This window comes from Chiloscyllium plagiosum, unplaced genomic scaffold (genome assembly GCF_037043375.1).
Source record: "Chiloscyllium plagiosum isolate Xiang-an unplaced genomic scaffold, Cpla_swu_hap1 HiC_scaffold_39, whole genome shotgun sequence".
NCBI classification, from domain to species: domain Eukaryota; kingdom Metazoa; phylum Chordata; class Chondrichthyes; order Orectolobiformes; family Hemiscylliidae; genus Chiloscyllium; species Chiloscyllium plagiosum.
In genome coordinates this window covers 12856031-12878161 of record NW_028270177.1, presented here as the reverse complement: position 1 = coordinate 12878161, position 22131 = coordinate 12856031, and the positions used below count along the sequence as shown (strand labels likewise).

At 40.0% G+C, this 22131-nt stretch overlaps 1 protein-coding gene across 2 annotated transcripts in view; it reads right to left on the bottom strand.

Annotated features, from left to right (window-relative positions):
* LOC122540931 (monoacylglycerol lipase ABHD2-like) overlaps positions 1 to 9978 on the bottom strand; it is a 106057-nt gene extending 96079 nt beyond the window's left edge. The window contains exon 1 of one of the 2 annotated variants that reach the window (XM_043677248.2): positions 9915 to 9978. The gene's annotated coding sequence lies outside the window, so the exon portion shown is untranslated. Of the gene's footprint in view, positions 1 to 9612; positions 9771 to 9914 lie in introns of those variants that run through there. The other variant, XM_043677249.2, reaches the window with a different exon arrangement.
* Positions 9979 to 22131: the final 12153 nt, after the last annotated feature.

Here is a 22131-nt window from a genome sequence, read left to right as displayed (position 1 = left end):
CATCAGATTAACTCATCATAAAATCAGAGTACAGGAGATAGGCATGTCATGCTGGCTTTTGAAAGAGCAAGTCACATAGTCCAACTGCCCTGCAGAAACTTTTCCTTGCAAATATATACATGATATTTCCTTTGAAAAGTTATATAGGATCAGTTTACAGTGTTCTTTCCAGTAATGCATTTGCAACTCGCTGAAAAAAAAGTACTCATCTCCCTCGCTTTTTGCCTTGGTCTTAAAATCATGTTCTTTTAACTATCTTGCCAATAGAAAGGGTTCCTCCCTGTTTATTCTGATCAAAAGCTTACAATACCTTTTTCCAAATCTCCCCTTAACTTTCTTTGCTGCAAGGAAATCAACTGTAGTTCTCCACATAACGGTAACTAAAGTTTCCTACTTGGTATCCTAATAAATCTTCTCGACATCCTTTAGAAGCCCTTGACATCCTTCCTAAAAATGTGCTCTCTTTAATTGGACAAAAGATTCCAGATAAGGCCTAACCAATGACTTATGAAGGTTTAACTCAAGTTCTTATTTTTGTAGATTATGCCTCTACTTGTTATTTCTATTTATCTTTTCTCAACTAAATAATGCAGCATATCAACTTGCCGTCACTTTCAAAGTGTAAACTACTAGGTCTCTGTCCTTGCAGCCTTTTCAAGACTGTCCATTTAGTTTCTATCCTGCCTAATTTTTAATCTCAAAATATCTATTGAGAAACTATGGTTGTAGAGAAATTATTACACGATCCTTTCTAAATTCTACTTTGCAACTATGATAGCTTCTTCATAAACACAACATCCTCAGACAGACCAACACAAAGAAAAACAAAAATAGTTTACCAACTAGAGTCAAAGTTAGTACATGAAGAATGATTTCATAATTTTTGACTATCCTCATTTGAGGCCACCTGTCATTTTTATCTACAATTTTAATGTACTATTTAGTAATTATTAGATTGCTAAAGTCAAAAAAAAATCTTGTGCTGTGCAAAGTTGAAGAAAATCCCTTACAGAAAAGCTCAACACATTTGTGGGATTAAGCAAGATATTTCAAAAATGTCTTTAAATACACTAAATGATCTGTGATACCACACTTGTATCTGCTGATTGTTGTTACCCAAAATTGGAGATTAAAACTCAACTGGCTAATGGTAAGATTCTTGATAGTGTGGATGAGCAGAAAGATGGACAGAGCCCTGAAAGTTGCCACCCAGGTCAATAGGGCTATTAAGAAGGTGTACGGTGTGTTACCTTTTACTGATAGAGGGATTGAGTTTCGGAGCCACGAGGTCACATTGCACCTGTACAAAACTCCGGTATGGCCGCATTTGGAGTACTGTGTACAGTTCTGGTCGCCGCATTATAGGAACGACGTGGAATCACTGGAAGGGGTGAAAGAGACGATTTACCAGGATGTTGCCTGGTATTGAGGGGAGGTCTTATGAGGAAAGGCTGAGGGACTTGAGGCTGTTTTTATGAGAGAAGGTGGTTGAGAGATGATTTAATAGAGACATACTAGATGATCAGATGATTAGATAGGGTGGACAGTGAGAGCCTTTTTCCTCAAAATGGTGATGGCTGGCATGAGGGGACATAGCTTTAAATTGAGGGGTGATAGATATAGGACAAATGTCAGAGGTAGGTTCTTTACTCAGTAGTAGGGGCATGGAATGCCCTGCCTGCAACAGTGGTAGACTTGCCAACTTTAAGGGCATTTAAATCGTCACTGGATAAATAAATAGATGATAATAGAATAGTGTAGGTTAGATGGGCTTCAGATTGGTTTCAAAGGTTGGCGCAACATCGAGGGCCGAAGGGCCTGTACTGTGCTATAACATTCTATGTTCTGTAACTGATACTGTATGTTGGGAGATACAAACTCCAGATTCTTGGCATACAAAATACCTAAAATTATTTGCATTTATCACAGAGAGCAAGCAGAAATCAAGTACTTTCCTATAGGAAGAGCTATCCCCCGAAAATTATTTTGCTTTTCATAGCTTCAGAAAAGTAACTGTAGTCAAATCTGCACTCCCACACAGGTTAGAGCACAGCAACATAAAATAATACCTGCCATCTTTGCCTGCCCACCCTATTGTCAACTCCCATCCCCACAAGTCATCTTGAACCACATTCATTTCTAAAATGCAACCACCTGAATCCTTTCAAGCAGGAATGCCTTTACTCCTACGAGTTTCTTCTTTCCACCCACACAGTTATTTGATGCGAGGATCCTTTACATCAAACCAGAGACTGGGTTCCCAGGGACAACAGGAAAAATGCATAGAAAAATGAATAAAACGTGGAGAATAAAATTACTTGGAATTCTCAATCTAAATTTAAAAACAAAAGGACAAAGTTATTTTTTTAAAAGAGCTCCTAATTTACAGAACTTTCAGGAGCCTCAAAGAGAAATCCTTCATTGCTGGGTTGTCCAAGTATCCTTTGGATCACATCTGGCATGCAAACCATCCAGCTAAAACCCATTCATGTTCACATTTCTTCACTGTTTTGTTTCTTTTGAATTTCTCAGGCCTGGATGTTTGACAGGGTTGTGGTGGATGAATACTAATCAGATCCTGGAGGTCTGTTATTATCAGTAAGTTATGTGCATGTTTGTTAGAATATTCATTTGGTATGGTCCTAAGCAAGCTAGTGAAAACAAAGAGACTTAGGAAACATGTATAACAATTATAAATTCATTTTACACACTTCTGGCACCCTGTTCTTAAAGCAGAAATCTGAGCCTTGGAATTAGCAGAGGTTTTATTTTCATGCTTAAATTCATCTTTTAAAAAAAACTACTTAAAAAAAACTATCCTCGGGCAACTGTGTGTGGAGTTTGCATATTCGCCCAGTGTCTGCGTGGGTTTCCTCTGGGTGCTCCAGTTTCCTCCCACAGTCCAAAGATGTGCAGGTTAGGTGAACTGGCCATGCTAAATTGCCCATAGTGTTAGGTGAACGGGTAAACGTAGGGGAATGGGTCTGGGTGGGTTGCTCTTCGGAGGGTCTGTGTGGACTTGTTGGGCCGAAGGGCCCGTTTCCACACTGTAAGTAATCTAATCTAATCTACTTTGTGTAGAATTGGCTCAATCTGTAACCAACCAAAACAAAATGATAAATTCAGTTTATATAAACTGAAGCTGTTCCTACATAGAAAACCACTGCTTTTATATGTAACCTCAATTTGCTGTAGTCCATTAATTCACCCTTGTTTGTGTTGTTCAGTATTAATAAGTTAGAACTGCAAAGCAATATACAGTAACTGCAAATATTAACAGATATTTACAATTGTCAAGTAGGTACCCAACAGAGGTCTTCAAAATCATGAATAGGTTCAATAAGCTAGACATAGCAAAAGGTGCTTCTACATTGGACAAGACAGAAAGACACTCACTAATAAATCCAATAACTATTTCTATACAAAATGTTTTCATTCAGAGGATTGAAAAATGTTAACTTAGTAGTTCTGAAAAATAGCACAGATGGATTTAAGCTGAAACCCATGCAAACCTCAGAGACAAATGAATAAACAGAATGTGATGGAACAGCTTGATGAATTTGGGATAGAAGGGTTTGTTGGAACATATGCACCAGCACAAACCAGCTGGAGTGAATGGCCTACTCAAATGTTGTAAATTAAGCATAATTCAGTGGTTTACTGCCCTGAAGTCTCTCTCAGGTATCCATTATGCTCTGTGCAATATACAAAATCATTACATTTTTTAATAAGAACCCAAAGGGTACAGAGTTATACACTAAAAAATAATTAACAACAGAGACTTTCGAAAGCCATCACAGCTGACATGAAATCTCCAATTTCATTTGACAATACCAACTGATGATTTCACTTCTGCAATCAGACATACATTCAAATAAAAGGCCTCAGGGCAAACTAGAGAGATTGTGTTTTAAAATCCACCTTGCCCCACAAATCATGGGCATGTCGAACAGGCATCAGCACTAACAAATGGCAGTGTTACTTATTTCATTAAAGATCTAGTTGACAACTGAAATGAAATTACAAAGATAGATCTGTATCTATGATTAAATACTCCATGTAGACAATATGAGTCAGTTGCTTGTGAAGGGGTCCAGACTAAAGGCAAGTGCAAGCAAGAGATGCTTTAGAATTTCTCTTTCGGGATAAAGTTTAATATATGCAAAATTTTCTTGGAAAATGCTAAATCGAATGTGCTAAGTGCACCTTAATTTATTTCAAACCCATAAATTGTTACAACTGATGTTGAGGAAGTGCACTACTATTCTCATCTCAGTACTCCATAGGCCATGATTCAAAACAAAAATACTTTTCCCAATCAAAACGGCCAATTAATTCCTTCAGGTTTTAAATAAAAGTGACTACCAACCAGGTTTATTGAATGAACACAATTACTGGATTATCAAAACAAAAAAAAAACTTATTTCAATGAAGATGCAATAATTGCTTTGCACAGATAGTTGGTAATATGTAAGCATAAACGTTTATCTCTTTAAAATTACCTGATATGCATATTATGGGGTTAAGGGCAAAAAAAAATCTCTCTACTGAGGTTCATTTAAAAAAAAATTCCTGCCCACTATCCCTTTTGCCTGCAAGAATAACTTGAAAGCATAGAATGTCCTAAAGACTGCTGCTCTGATGTTCTAGCATGTGCAGTCAAGTCAATCATATGCTGTTGTCTCTGGAGGTTTAGCAGACAGCTTACTCAGGAAATACAATTGAGAAGTTCCTTCGATCACTCCGTCAGAAGAACAAACAGGCTTCCCTCTGAACACAGGATGGGTTCTTTTCAGACATAGCAGAGAACTATTGAGCAGCTCTTCCTCATAGACCTCTCACCCAACTGGTTCTAGGTTCCAAAGCACTCTCCATCCAGTCATGGTTTAAATAGCCCAAGCACGGTCTAAAACAGATCAGTTATCACCAGTCATGTCATTTCAAGGAAGCAATGCTATAATAAAAAACTTCAGAGTCCTTTAATGACTTATTTCACAAAAATCACTCCAGGTATTTCAACAAAACTTGCAATCATTCATTTTTTCCACGACTCTTCAGAAGTTGTCAGTCAAGAAATTGTTTTTTCCATTTATTATGGGATATGTGCACTGCTAGCTTGGCTAGCATTTACTGTACAACTGCTTGGAATAGATGGCGGTGAGCTACCTTCTTGAACAATTGCAGTCTGATTAGATTAGATTAGATTCCCTACAGTGTGGAAACAGGCCTTTCGGCCCAACAAGTCCACACCGGCCCTCCGAAGATAACCCACCCAGACCGATTTCCCTCTGACTAATGCACCTAACACTATGGGCAATTTAGCATGGCCAATTCACCTAACCTGCACATCTTTGGACTTTGGGAGGAAACCGGAGCACCCGGAGGAAACCCATGCAGACACTGGGAGAATGTGCAAACTCCACACAGACAGTCGCCCAAGGCTGGAATCAAACCTGGGACCCTGGTGCTGTGAGGCAGCAGTGCTAACCACTGAGCCACCGTGCCACCCCCCAAATAAGTCCTTAGAGTGTAGACTCACCCACAGTGCTGTTTAGGAATTCCAGGATTCTGACCTAATGACAGCACAACAATAGCAATTTGGATCCAATTAAAAGGGGTATTTGAAGGTATCTGTTGTTCTTGAAATTTGTTTGGAAGGTACTTTGAAGGAACCTTGGTGAGTTAGAGTGATAAATCTTCTAGATGGAGCACGTGAATGCCACTGTGCATCGGGAGTCAAGGAAGTGAATGTTGAAAGTGGTGGACAGGATGCCAATCTACTGGGCTGCTTTTTTTTGGGCATGGTGTGAAACTCCATCACACCATTATGTTGGGCCTGCAGGTGGTGGACACGTGTTGAGCAGAAAACAAGTGAATTATCACTATAAAGTCCAAAGACCCTGACCTGGTCTGACATTTGCAATGTGTACATAGTTAGTCCAGTTCAGTTTCTGGTCAATAAAACCTCTCAAGATGTTGATCGTGGGGGACAGAGCAACAGTTACATTTGCTCTCGTTAGAAATGGTCATTTCCTGACACTTGTATAGCAAAAATGTTACTCATTACTTATCAGTCTTAACCACTATGTTGTTCAGGTTTTGCTGTATAAGAACACAGAAAATCTCAGGATGAGATAAAGTGAACAACGCTAACCATTGTGCAATCAGCAAACATTCCCTGACTTCTGACCTTATGATAGAAGGGGTGAGGACTCATCAATGAAGCAGCTGAAGATGAGTTTGGATCTAGGGTATTATTCTGAAGATCTGCTGCAGTGATGTCTTAGGGCTGAGATGATTGACCTTCACATCCATCATCTTCCTCTGTGCTAGGCATGACTCCAACCAGCAAAGAGTTTCCTCAACTCCCATTGTCTCCATTCTCAGTCAAATACAGTCTTCACCTCACAGGCAGGCATTCTCTCTCACCTCATTTCTGGAAATCAGCTCTTCCATCCATGTTTGGACCAAAACAATGAGGAATGATCTTAGCAGAACCCAAACTGCATTAATGTAGAAGTTATTCAGTTGTACATGCTGCTTGATAGTATTTCACTTATCTAATAATTGAGAACAAATGAATTTGGGTAATAATTAGTTGAGTTGGAATTGTCCTGTTTTGTCTGCACAGAACAAACTTGGACAATTTTGCATTTTGTTGATAGGTGGCAATGTTGTAATCGTACTGAAACAGCTTGACCAGAGGTACGGCTAGTTCCGGAGCACAGGTATATATTGTCATATGTTGTCAGGGCCTTTGGAATAACCAACGTTTTCATGTGTTTCTTGATGGAGTGAAACAAACTGATTGAAGACTTGGCGTGGAGAAGCTGGTGTTATAATCCAATAGGTTTATTTGGAAGCACTAGCTTTCGGACAGCTGCCCCTTCATCAGGTAGCTGACATCCATGAAGCTGGAGACTTGAGGCGCAATCCAAGATATATCAATCATTTGGCACTTGTGGCTGAAGACAGATGCAAATGCATCCACATCGACATTTGCACTGAAGTGCTGAGCTCCCCCATTATTCATGATGGGGGCATCATGGAGCCTCCTCCTCCAAGTTGTATAGTTGCTCACCATCATTCACCACTGAGTGTGGCATGACTACAGAATTTACATCTGACCCATTAGTTCTCGATTGTATATGAAGCATCATCACACCAATATACATTCATTTGACTTGATTAAATCTGTGCTATATATCCAGCTAGTGTATTTATATAGCATCATTCACAGCAAAGAAGAATGCAATAAGATGATGGCAATGCAATTTCTTCTTTGGCTTCTGGGTGAGAAGCGTGAAGTAAATTATCTTTGAAATGATTTTACTACTCAATTTTTAAATTTCCCACTCACTACCATTATCTACCAGTTTTAAGCATGCGAGTACTGGATGCTGTTACTCACTGAAAATTGTCTTGCGAGCGGGGGCTAGGAAATTTCCAAAGTGGAAAAAAAATCAAAAATCACTACATAGATCATAGAGATGTACAGCATGGAAACAGACCCTTCGGTCCAACCTGTCCATGCCGATCAGATATCCCAACCCAATCTAGTCCCAGCTGCCAGCACCCGGCCCATATCCCTCCAAACCCTTCCTATTCATATACCCATCCAAATGCCTCAGGCGACTCTCTGTGTGGAGTTTGCACATTCTCCCAGTGTCTGTGTGGGTTTCCTCCCACAATCCAAAAATGTGCAGGTTAGGTGAATTGGCCATGCTAAATTGCCCATAGTGTCAGGTGAAGGGGTAAATGTAGGGGAATGGGTCTGGGTGGGTTACGCTTCGGCGGGTCAGTTTGGACTTGTTGGGCCAAAGGGCCTGTTTCCACACTAAGTAATCTGATCTAATCTAAAAAAATGTTGCAATTGTACCAGCCTCAACCTTTTTCCTCAGATGGTGATGGCTAGAACAAGGGGATGTAGCTTTAAATTGAGTGGTGATAGATGTAGAACAGGTGTCAGAGTTAGTTTCTTTACAGAAAGTAGTAGGGGTGTGGAATGCACTACCTGCAACGGTAGTAGACTCGCCAACTTTAAGGGCATTTAAATAGTCATTGGACAGTCGTAAAGATGAAAATGGAATCGTGCACGTCAGATGGGCTTCAGATAGTTGCACCGACCTGTGAAACCATCGAGGGCTGAAGAGCCTGTACTGTGCTGTAATGTTCTATGTTCTAGAGGAGAAAGGAAACATAAGGAACCCTTCCAAGTGATTTTAATTATCACATTGAGGAGAGACCCTTAACTTCAACACTTTTAATAGCATTAACTCAGTTAAAATAAAGTCTTTCCTTAATATTTATGGAAGCATTTTAATTTGTATGCAGTAAAATGAAATTTGTGCAGTGAAACAAATTTCAGGTTCAGACACATGGGTTTACATACCATTTAAGCTTCCATTCGAGTTTAAATAAAAAAATGTTTTGAAATAATTAGCAGAATATGTACTATCCTGTATGTGGAGTTGATAAGCTACATTTTGAGCAACAGAAATACATTTTTAACCACAGCAGCTCAAGGAAATGGCTCATCACCTTTTCAAGGGCATCTAAGGATACACAATCAATACTGACCTTGCTAACAATTTTAAAACAAAATTGGCACCATTTTTATAAAGATATTACAAACCTTGTTCACTAACCAGAAAAGCAAATTAAGGACTTAAATATGATAAATATCCCAACCATTTAATTCAGATTCCATCTTTTTAAAGATTTAATATGTCTTTCCCTTCTTTAAATAATTTCTATACTTAAAAACAATTCAAGAATTAAAATGAAGGATGTTTGGTAATTCACCAACAGATTAACTTTCAAGGCATCCACAGTCAGAAAAGTGGCACCTAATTGTTGTAGATCATATATTTACTTCAGTACTGTACATCCAATTCCATTAACAAAATATTTGACAGTTAACTTACTAAAAAATATTAATCCCAATGAGGCAAACTTTATTATGTCAGTGGTAAGACATGATTAACTTTTGTTTGTAAAATTTCCACAGCAAAAATGGAGCACCTACAACAAAACATGAAAGGGTAATATCTTTTCTGCAACTTCAATAACTTTAGTGCTCAGAACAACACCCTGAATAGCCATAGCAATCCCAATTATACTTGACATTAGACTCAAACAAGCTTTAGAAAAAAATAAATCAACCAGTTTACGCTGGGTTCTAGAGACTTGGAACTAGACTTTTACAAGCAACTACAAAATGGTCTCAGATTAACTTCAAAACGTTGGCAAAACAAAAACCTCTGCTATAAGGAGACAACTTTCCCAGAAAGGTGTGCACCGAAGCAGTGGCTGTAAAGCAGCAAGCCAAGGTCGGGGTTTCCTCCCTCAAAACTTGACAAGTCACCATCACCCACCTGCTGACTTTGACAGGCAGCAGTAAATTTTGGGTTCACAATAAGGCGCAAATCAAAAATGGAGTAAAAACCTGAATTGCAGCATTATGTTATAAAGGATCAGTACCCAAGGGGGGGGGGGGGGGGGGTCTACTGTCACAAGGAAAATACAGTTATATTTTTAAACACAAAGGAGAAAAAAATACTTTTGATAAAATAACCATACGAGGAAAGCATTACAATATTACACCCTTACTTTAAAAATTCCAGAAATATGACATCAAAAGATAGAGACGGATGTAAAATGGCGAGTTCTGTGGCAATTATTGCACCTAAATCATACTGTTACTATTCTGCAAAGTTGTTGTGAGGGGGTGGGGGAGGCTCCACACGGTGGCTGCGGGAGAGAGACGCGGCGCTTCCTCCTCTTGACAACCCACAGGCCGCTCCATCCCCGCCCGGCAGCTCCACCGGGAGAAGAATCACTCCCCGAACCCCTCACCCCTCACCCCTCACCGCCCGGCCCCCTCCCCAGACGCGTTGCAGCACTTTCCTCACCTCCAGCGACACCGAGCATCAGGCGGTACCACCAACAGCACCTTCCCCTCCAGGCAACCGCTAGATCCCGCCCCCTGACCGCCGTCTCCCGCAATCACCGGCCAGCGCCCACCCACCCGTCTCTGTGTACTATTGGGTACTATGCACATCGGTCATCCTGTCTGCGCCCGTCTATTGGATATCATGCACATTCATCATTCCGCCCGCTGCGTTTGTGCACGTCGCCTCCTTACGTCCGCAGACGCAAGCGTAGGTCCCGCCTACCACCTTTCCCCATTGGCTGCACCGTCGCCATGACCATAACCAGGCATCAGCATAATTGACAGCATGGTCTACCAATGACACGTCAGGTACCTGACAACCTTCAACCTGAGAACATGTACCTTGAATCTTTATGTGTCAATTGTTTCTCCATGAAAATATAATTGTTTTAATATAGCAATTTGAATGATTGATCTTTAATCGTGAAAGCGTAGTTCCTCAAATCATGATTGCTCAATCCTTTAAAGAACACAATGAATTCCAAACGTTTACATTGTAATGAAAGCAAAAAATGATGGAAATCAGAGCAGGTCAGGCAGCATCCACCGGAGATGAGCAAATGTTTCAAGTCCATATGACTGTTCATCAGCTCTGATGAAGACTCATCTAGATTCGAAACGTTAGCTTACTTTCTCTCTCCTCAGGGATGCTGCCTGACTTGCTGTGATCTCCAGCATTTTTTGTTTTGAGTACATATTCCAGCATCTGCAGTAATTTGTTCCTACACTGTGTTCAAATTGTAATATTGCTCCATTAATCCACAATTCAGTCCAAATGGTGTCCAGCAGCCACATAATGTTTCACGCATACTGATGGAACACTGTGTGGCGGGGTAGGCCAATCTTTAGTCCAGGCTTGGGCATCATACTGTAAAAAATGTCAAGAGATTGTAGAGGATGCAGAGTGTGTTTATTAGAATAATGTCTAGGATTAGGGATTTCATTTATTTTGAGAAAGAAAATAGAACTATTGCCCTCAAAGTAGGGAATGTCCAGAAGATTTTAGAATATTGTTTCAAGTTATTAAAAGCTTACAGGGTGTGCAGGAGTAGAGGAACCTTGGATGAAAGTATGCAAAGATTATTGAGGGTGACAGGATAGGTGAAGAGATGAGTTTACAAGGCATATAGTATCAGCTTTATCAATAGGGCACAGAGTAAAAGAGCAAAGAGGCGATGCGGAACTGTGCACAGTGTTATGACAGTCTTAAGCAGGCAGCCCCAGACCATGACTTTGTAATTTGCTTCAGTAAGTGTACCCAGAATAAGACAGCTAGGTTGACTACTATTCAAAAAATTACACAATGAAACACAAAGAACAGAATAATGAACCCCTAGGGAACTCAACCTATCCAAGAAGACTTAATTATGCTGTTCCAAATATACACAACATTCCCAATAAGCAAAGGTCCTCTAAAATCCAGTATAAATGGAGCACATGCTTACAAGTTGAAGATAAAGGGCAGAAAAGAGAGAGTTTCCGCACAGCTCCCTGTTGAACTTCCCAGTTCAAGACTGAACTAAAACTGCTCAGCCCAGCTAAAGATCGGACCACTCCCCTTTCATTACACAGGTCACTTCTAAAACATGACCACTTTGGTGTGAAATCTCATCTGTTTACATATAAACAAAAGGCCTCTCAAAATCCTTTTCATCTCTGTACTAAACCAGACTGATCAGAGCATGGTCCAGTCTATGGCCCCTCAGAAAAAAATCAAGGACAGAATCTCCTTGAGCCAAGGAACAGCTTTTAGAAAAAAAAGGGGCTAGCTTTGTGACAGCACAGAAAAGATTTACAAGAACTGTTCCAGGGGTGAAGGACCTCAGTTATGAAGATGGATTGAAGAAGTTGGGATGGAACCTTTTGGAGAAAAGAAGACTTGGCAGGATATGATAGAGAGTTTTGTGAAGATTTGTAGGTCAGGTTGAGGTTCTGGATGTAGGTCTGCTCGCTGAGCTGGAAGGTTCATTTTCAGATGTTTCATCACCATACAAGGTAATATAATGAGTCTCTGGATGAAGCGCTGGTGGTAGGGCCCGCTTTTTATTTATATGTTTAGGCTTCCTTGGATTGGCAATGTCATTTTCCATGGTGATGTCATTTCCTGTGGTGATGTAATTTTCTGTTCCTTTTCTCAGGGGGTGTTAAACGGGATCCAAGTCAATGTGTTTGTTCATGAACATCAACTAGGCACAAAAAGACATGACCCACTCTCACTAGTATCTTTAAATACAGATGGGGAAGGACACCACTTCAACTGGGACAATGTATCCATCCTAGGACAAGCCAAACAGAGACATAAGTGAGAATTCCTAGAAGCATGGCATTTCAAGCAGAACTTTATCAACAAACACATTGACTTGGATACCATTTAACACCCCCTGAGAAAAAGAACAGGAAATGACATCACCACAGGATATGGCGTTACCACAGGAAATGGCATCACCAACCCAAGGAAACCTATACACATAAATAAAAAGCAGGCCATATCACCAGTGCTCCATTTGGAAGCTCACTGATGATGCTACCTAGTATGGTGATGAAACATCTGAAAACTAACCTTCCAGCTCAGTGAGCAAACCTACATCCAGGATATGATGGAGATTTTCAAAATTACAAGTGAGTTGGATCGAATGGATAGGGAGAAACTGATCCTACTCATAAAGGCAACAAGAAGCACAGGGCATACATTTAAAATGATTTGCAAAAGGACCAAATGTGATGCAAAAAATATTTTCTTCACACAGTGAATAGTTAGGATTTGAAATGCACTGCCTGAAAGTGTGGGGGAGGCAAGTTCATTGGATGATTATTTGAATATAAATAATGTGAAAAATATGAGGAAAAGGAGGAGGCTGTTACTAGGCAATGACATCATTTACTGCATCCGCTGCACCCGATGTGGCCTCCTCTATGTTGGGGAGACAGGCCACCTACTTGCGGAACGTTTTAGAGAACACCTCTGGGACACCCGGACCAACCAACCCAACCACCCCGTGGCTCAACACTTCAACTCCCCCTCCCACTCCACCAAGGACATGCAGGTCCTTGGACTCCTCCATCGCCAGATCATAGCAACACGACGGCTGGAGGAAGAGCGCCTCATCTTCCGCCTAGGAACCCTCCAACCACAAGGGATGAACTCAGATTTCTCCAGTTTCCTCATTTCCTCTCCCCCCATCTTGTCTCAGTCCCAACCCTCGAACTCAGCACCACCTCCCTAACCTGCAATCTTCATCCTGACCTCTCCGCGCTCCCACCCCCACTCCGGCCTATCACCCTCACCTTAACCTCCTTCCACCTATCGCATTTCCAACGCCCCTCCCCCAAGTCCCTCCTCCCTACCTTTTATCTTAGCCTGCTGGACACACTTTCCTCATTCTTGAAGAAGGGACCATGCCCGAAACGTCAATTCTCCTGCTCCTTGGATGCTGCCTGACCTGCTGCGCTTTTCCAGCAACACATTTTCAGCACTAGGCAATGATACTCAATTGAATTGGTGGTGTAGACACAATGAGCCGAATAGACTTCTTCTGCTCTGTAGCACTTATGGTTTTCTCAGGTTTTGATAGAGAAAATAAAGAAAACCTTTTCATTGGCATGAGTGTACCAGAACATACCAAAGAAGGATGGTAAAAGTTCCTTATTTGGTATATTCATTTCAATTAAGCTATTCTAATCATACTACCATGACTTGTACATTTAACTTAGTTGTGGAATAATGTTGTTTACAATTAGAACCAAACTTGTTCAGTCTTCCTTTAGAGAGTCTGAAGGCACAAATGTGCAAAAAAGACAATTGTGACTAAATCAGATCACCAGAGGATGCTATTGTTAGTCTCAGATTTTGCTTTCATAAAAATAAATGTCATACATTGTGAGCTAACTTTCATAAGCAGGGTGTTCAGACCTCATAGGGAGGAACTAGAGCCATTGAGTCTTCAAAGGAATTTCACTTGAGATATTTAAACTTAAAATTGTAACATATCCCTTCATTCTACCCTTTAATTTTTAAAAATCTGGTCATCTTAATTATTTCCATTTTGTTATTGTCATACTAACCATTGGAAACAAATTTATCATTGCTTCATGTAACATGATATTTCACTATCTTGAAAGTTTGTCAGTTCTTAATTTATCCTTCTCAGTTTTAGATTAGATTAGATTACTTACAGTGTGGAAACAGGCCCTTCGGCCCAACAAGCCCACACCGACCCGCCGAAGCGCAACCCACCCATTCCCCTACATTTACCCCTTTACCTAACACTATGGGCAATTTTGCATGGCCAATTCACCTGACGTGCACATCTTTTGGACTGCGGGAGGAAACCGGAGCACCCGGAGGAAACCCACGCAGACACGGGGAGAATGTGCAAACTCCACACAGTCAGTCGCCTGAGTCGGGAATTTGAACCCGGGTCTCTGGCTCTGTGAGGCAGCAGTGCTAACCACTGTGCCACCATGCCGCCCAGAAAAAAATGTCATACTTCCCTCCTGTATTATAAATATGCACAACACTTCCGTTGACTTTAAATCTTTTCCCTAATGGAGTGTCTACGGGTATGCACAAGATACTTCAACTGGAACCTAAATGGGTTTTGAACAAGTTTTAAATCATCTACTTGCGTCACTATTCCTTGCATCTAGGTACTAAACCAATGAATTCTATATCAATGGCTTCAGCTGCTTGCAATTTTATTGATCTGTGTATTGACCCATCAATGTCCATTTTCTTGACTTCATTTAAAATCTTTCAATTTAATTTTTATGTGCTTTCTCTGATCTTTCTTCCAGAAATATTGCTTCACTTTGAAATGTACTTGTAACCAGCCTGTCTGTCCTGCTATGTTGTCGAATTTATCATGAAGTTTTTCATAAACCTCATTAATATACTGCCATTTACAATAGTTGGTGCTATTCACAAATCTGGGTACAATTCTGTCAATTTGTAAGCGATCACCTTACTACCTATAGTAGTATCCACAACGTCCAGAGGATGGCGCTTTCATTAGAGAGATGACTGATGGCGAGTTTAAAGTGAGGATTACCATGCCTCAGGCAAAAGGCAAGATTGAGAAGACAGCAGGGCCTTCATGGTAACCTCAGCTGGTGAGGAAATTGAACCTGTGTGGTTGGTGTCTCTCTGCAATGTAAACCTGTCATCCAGCCAACTGAGCTGACTCTCTCTGATACCTGTAAATGTAATATAGTAACTTATGCAGGAAATAAAAGGGGGCCCAATATTGACTTACATGACTATAGTCTTCTAAGTTCTATAAATTTGCTAACATGCCTATCCTTTGCTTTCTACACTCCAATAATTTCTGGATCCATATAGCTCCAATTCCCCTAAATCAATGACTCATTATTTTGACACATCTCTTTAGGTGGAAACTTATTAAATGCTTTTGGAAGATCTATATACTCGCCATTTCATTTGTCTGTCATCCTTATTTTTCTTTAAAGATGTATATTCAGTCAGGCATGACAGCCTTATAGAAATTAACCTGAATACCACTAATTAACTTGATTCACAAAGTACTTAGTAATTTGACATCTTTTATAAATTTCAGTAGTTGCTTAGCCACTGAAGTAAGACTGAATGACACATAATTTCCTGACCTACTTGTGTCATTTTTCACAGAGAAGTTGCTGTGTTTTTCACTTTCTAACATTTTGTCATTATTTTCATTTCCACATACCGAATGTTTCAAATTTATAGGCCAATCCAATGTCCTTTATCTGGAAACATCTGGACATTTGGGTAACTTCTATCATCTGATTTTAATAATAGCCACTTTTCTACACCTATGTCATGGGCTACAGCAATCTCAATGTCCAACACTTCAGTGAAAATGAAGGCGAAATGTATTGGTCTGGATGCTACAATAATAATAGCTACAAAAATACTAATCTTCATTGTCAAAACACCTATGATGCAGACTCTGTATGTATTTGCGCAGTTAAACTCAAAAATCTAGAAAGTTAAATCAATAATTCCATACTTTTATTTTTACTGGTGAGGTCTTCAAGACTGTAATGAATTAAAACAATTAAACCGGTGAGAACTTTGACTCTCAAGATTTTAATCTCATTGTAAAATGCCATGAAAACATACACCATGTTGAAATAAGGTGTCACTCTGTTTTTAATAATTAGCTATTTTTATAATTATTGCATAAGAGCCTTACTTACTCTAAAAAGGGCTCTTGTGGTGCATTGGTAGTGTCTCTACCTCTGGACCAAAAGGTCTGAGTTCTAGTCCCAAGGAGATGGGTCACCTGTCCAATACAATGAATATGCAAACAGACTGGCTAAAAATGATTGATAAGAGACAATGGCTGTAGAATTGATTGGTTATACCAAAGTGAAAGAGCTGAACATCTGGAGTTGTTTGCATAGGATTTAAGTACAAGCATAGTGATAACCTGCTTCAATTACATAGGAACTTGGTTAGAGCACACCTGAGTGCAGTTTTGGTCTCCTTATCTAGGAAAGATATTATTGCTGCAGAGAGAGTTCTGCAAATGTTCACCAGACATGTTATTGGGTTGGCAGGAGTTTCCAATGAAGAGAGATTCCGAAAACTGAAGTTTCAATGAGGGTATAAGGTGATTTTAATGAAAGCTACAAACTAGTAAGGGAATACACGGGTAGATGCAGGTAACATGTTTCCACTAGTTGGGAGTTGAGATCCAGAGGACACAATTTAAAAATAAGGAAGGTAGTGGATATATTTTCCTGGAAATTTTGACCCTATTGCAAACTAGTCAAACGTTACTGTGTTGTTTCAAATCCTCACAAATTTGAGTTTTTTCAATCTGAGCACAAGTTACAACTTACATTCCTGTGTAGTGAACCAGAAAAAATTTGCTCTCTAGCTGCCTCTCTTTCCTGAATACTGGTGGATTGCCTATGTGAGTAAATCTCTGAAGATCTCAAAGCTCATCACTATGGCAATGAAAATCACATGGATCTTGTATCCAGGTAGAAATGCTAACAGTTCTGTCACTCTGTCATTGTCCATGATAAGCTTACTTCTTTCATCTCTTAGTACTTTTAGATTCATTAACTTCTTACTATCTATGTGCTTATTGAAATCTTGTTTCTTGTCCTTTATGGACACTCCCTATTGCTGTGCAGTCTCAGCTAATCAGCACAGACTAAATATTGAGCCTGGAACATTCTTCACAAGTAACAAATGTATGTCACAAAACTGATAAGGGGTCATGGAAAATTGTGATGGGGATGTAATCGTAGAATTTGGCCTGATGAGAAATTGGACACGGGTAAGTCTCATTGTCAGACCATTGAGTATGACCTTAAGACTGAATAATTAGTTTCTGGGATCTCACATTCATCCTACAAAACTAAACTTACCTTCTGTTTGAATTGATCTAATTTACAATCTAAATTGAATTAAGGCAGCAAGATCTAGATTAGATTACATTCCCTGCAGTGTGGAAACAGCCATTTGGCCCAACAAGTCCATACCGACCCTCCGAAGAGTAACCCACCCAAACCCATTTCCCTACCCTACATTTACGTCTGACAAATGCACCTCACACTATGGACAATTTAACATTGCCAATTCACCTGACCTGCACATTTTTGGATTGTGGGAGGAAATCAGAGCACCTGGAGAAATCCCATGCACACATGGGGAGAATGTGAAAACTCCACACAGACAGTTGCCTGAGGCTGGAATCTAACCTGGGTCCCTGGCACTGTGAGGCAGCAGTATTAATTACCTAGCAACCGTGCTGTTATCTAAATCAATAACACCTCCCCTAACCCCACCCTATAACCATAGGCTACAATTTAGTTGATAATTACAGACATCTTTATAAAATTTTTATTCTTTCACACTACATAGCCATCACTCTCAAGGCTAGCATTTGTTACACTTTAACTATGTAGCTGGCTAGACCATCTCAGGGGACAGTTAAGAGTCAGCTATATTACCGTGGACCTGAAGTCAATTGTCGCCTGAACTGGGTAGGGATGGTGGCTTCCTTTCCTTCAGGATATTAGTGAAATAGATGTGTTTTTATAACATTTGGTGGTAGTTCCACAATGCCAATACTGAAACTAGAATTCAATTCCAGATTTATTATTTGAATTAAGGTTCCACCAGTTGCTGTGGTAGATTTGAATCTGTGACCCAAACAGCATTAGCCTAGTGACAGGGTCATAATTTCACCCATAGCTTAGATAAAATACAAATAAGTTTCACATCAACTTGTTGAGATTTTGCCATTTGTTTTCTTACTGACACTAGTCATGCAATAACTTAATCTTAATCTATTTATACTAAATCTGTGGGTTTTATTTAAGATTAGATTACTTACAGTGTGGAAACAGGCCCTTCGACCCAACAAGTCCACACAGACCCTCTGAAGAGCAACCCACCCAGACCCACTCCCCTATATTACCTAACACTTCGGGCAATTTAGCATGGCCAATTCACCTAACCTGCACATTTTTGGACTGTGGGAGGAAACCGGAGCATCCGGAGGAAACCCGTACAGACACAAGGAGAATGTGAGAACTCCACACAGACAGTTGCCTGAGGTGGGAATTAAACCTGGGTCTCTGACACTGTGAGGCAGCAGTGCTAACCACTGTGCCACCATGCCCCTTGCAAATTTGAATCATTTATAACTTTGGCATAACCCAAATTAAGTTAATAATGCATTAGAAAGCATTAAAAAATTACAATTTAAAAAGGCATTTCCACAGCATTTATTGAAACATTTTGAATTAAGTAATACAGTTGATAGGGGAATTTTCAATCACTTACTAAGTAAAGAGACATTACATGAAACAAAATGTTTGCTATGCTTCTTTTGTTGGATAATGAAGAAAGGTTTTCCATTGCTTTAGTCATTATGGTTGCAAGTTTCCCCTTTGCAAATAACATACAAAAGTTGTAAATACATTATTGCGTTTGTCACTAATAAACTATGGAAATCTTACTCTCAATGTTTGAGACTGAGAATATATTCAGATGTAATTTACATCACTGAATCAAAAGCTCATGCTCACAGAGAAATTATAACAGCACTTTTTCAGTGTTTATTTAAAAATCAATATTTAAGTGGAACAGCCAATATAAAGGGGAACCAGATGACTGTGGTTGTTGAGGCCAATAATTTCAGTTCCAGTGAAGGAGTTCTTCGTAATAGGTACTTTTTAAATCAACCTGTTCAGAGATGTTCTGATGCACTTTTAGAGTAGGTGGGACTTGACAAGGAGCAATTAAGAGTCGATCACACAAAGTGCCAAGCAGTGAACATCTCCAACATGTGAGAATGCAACTGTCACGACGTTCAATGGCATTACCATTGAGCAGAAACTGAACTGGACTAGCCATGTAAATACAGTGGCTAGAAAAACAGCTCAGAGTCTAGGAATTCTGCAGTGGGTAACCCACCTCCTTACTTCCCAAAGTCTGACCTACTGCTCAAGGCACAAGTCAGGAGTGTGATGGAATATTCCCCACTTGTCTGGATGACTTCAGCTTTAACAACACTCAAGAAGCTTGACACCATCCATGACAAAGTATTCCTACATTCAGTCTCTCCCCCACTGATGCTCAGTAGCAGCAATGTGTGCCATGCTCCTTATCTAACACCTTCTAAACCCACAGCCATCACCATCTTAGAAGAAGGACAGCAGATACATGGGAACACCACCACCTGAAAGTTCTCCTCCATGCCACTGACCATCCTGATTGGGAAATATGTTGGTATTCCTTTGTTGTCAATGGATTAAAATCCCTGAAGTACCTCCACAATAGTATTGTGGATCGACCTACACCAAAAGGACGACAGTCATTCAAAAGGAAATTCACATACGAAAGGGAATTGAGAGAATGGAAACTGAGAGATGGGCATGAAATGCTGATGTAACAATTGAAGCCCATATCCCCATAGCCCATTGCCCATGGGGTGGCATGGTGGCTCAGTGGTTAGCACTGCTGCCTCACAGCACCAGGGTCCCAGGTTCAATTCCAGCCTTGGGCAACTGTCTGTGCGGAGTTTGCACATTCTCCCCGTGTCTGCATGGGTTGCGTCTAGGTGCTCTAGTTTCCTCCCACAGTCCAAAGATGTGCAGGTCAGGTGACTTGGCTATTGTAAATTGCCCATAGTGTTAGGTGCATTAGTCAGAGGGAAATGGGTTTGGGTGGGTTACCCTCTCTGGAGGGTTGGTGTGGACTGGTTGGACTGTTTCCATACTGTTGGGAATCTAACCTAATCTGAAAAAACTGATGCAATGACCTTGCGGGAGGAATAGAGTCAATATTGCAAGGATACAGAATTTGAAGTGTGGGTTGAATACAACGGCTTTCATGTTTCTAATTTGTTTAGCTGGAGAAAATTGTAGCTCATCTAAGCCTGGATGCCAGACAAACAGTCTGGTCAAATAAAACTAACACAGTTCCAGAGGAAAGAAAGCTAACTGCTAATCATCTCAATCCTGTTTGAGGGATCTTAAATGCAAAATAGCTGCCATGCTTGCCTGCACCACATTATCACAAAGGTAATTCAACGTGAGAAGTTTTTAAAGTAATTTTGGTTGTGGTACGATACATTAGAAAATCAAATATATTATTGACTAAAACATCATTTTTAATACAATTGGTTCTTACCTCTTTAATAGAAATGATACAGAAATACCCTTATAATTTTATCACATTAGTGATGACTAAAATATGTATATATTGTTTCCAGACAGAAGGCTAATTCTATGAATTGGCATTACCTGTGGGAATGCACTTTCCTGGGGAATGCAGGTTAGAAAGTTAGGGCTACATTGCCAAGGTAATATCCTCAAAATGTTGTTTCAGTGTGGCAGGAATTCAGAAAGGTGAAATGTTCTCTGATAAGAATTTCAAGGTGGAAATATGACAAGGAACACAGCACCAACTTCGACACAGGCATCAGCTTTGAACACAGTCAGGTACAGCTTGGTTAGATGTAAATCATAGTTCCCTTTCTAATGATGACTCATTTCATCTTACATTGTGTACTGTCATACATATTTCCGACATCAGTCTACAACAGTCTTTCTAAGTGAAGACAATTAATATCAATCCAAATCAGGGATAGGGTATATTGTGGCTCTGTACCTGCTATGGTGAGATGGTCCAAACCCATTTCATGTAGACCTCTCACACGTGGAAATTTCTTTTTGGCAAATCACTTTTTTTAAACAGTTTTCTTTGCAGATTGCTAAATGTTGATCAGTGCTTTGAAGTCACCAATGACAGTTTGTATTCGAACTCATGTGAAAGGGCAGGAAGCAGGAGGAGCTGAAATCTCATAGTCATAGTTCTGCAATCGTAGACTATAGAAGGGGAAGCACAATAAAACCAGCATAAATCTTTTAAATACAGAATAAATACTGATAAAAATGTAATTAATATTGTCATGATTGTAATAAGGACAGCCAAGTAGACCTAATAGAATATGAGTTCTCTGACCTGGGCTGTTAATCTGGTCCCACCAGGGAACCCTGGCTGACAGATATAAACAGGAGTGTCACAGGTTCTCTCTAAGGGGGCTGGATCAGTGTCAAAGACTCTCCATGTGTAAATAGAGGGTGGCTTGGTAATGGGATGCGGTCCTCTGTGGAGTTATTTCAGTGGCAATGAGAGAAAAGCACGCTCCTGGAGAAATTCACTCGCATTTGTCATCTTTGATTTTGGATAAGCATTTCTCTTATTATACCATTATTTAGTCATTCAATCTTGCTGTCGATCTTTCTGGGCAAATGACATGGGGGCAGATGAAAAGTGATGAGTAATTATCCTGACAGCTTGTGGACCAGGAACATTTTTGATTATTAGACATCTAACTTTCCCTGAGTCACCAGATATGAAAAACTTTCAAGAGTTGATGGATATAGTTAAGCAATATTATGACCCCAAACCCCCTTTAATTCTGAGATGCTATAGGTTTAACTCGGCAATTTGGGTCAGGATTTTTGACGAGCTTGAGATGACTGGCAGAGACTTTGGTTTAACCCTTAATGAGATGCTGAGAGACCATTTGGCATGTAGGATTAATTATATAAGCATACAAAAATGCTTAGTAGCTGAAGCCCAACTGGACTTCAAACAGGCACTGCAACTGGCTTCATTATTGAAAAATGTGGCAAGTGGAGGGAAA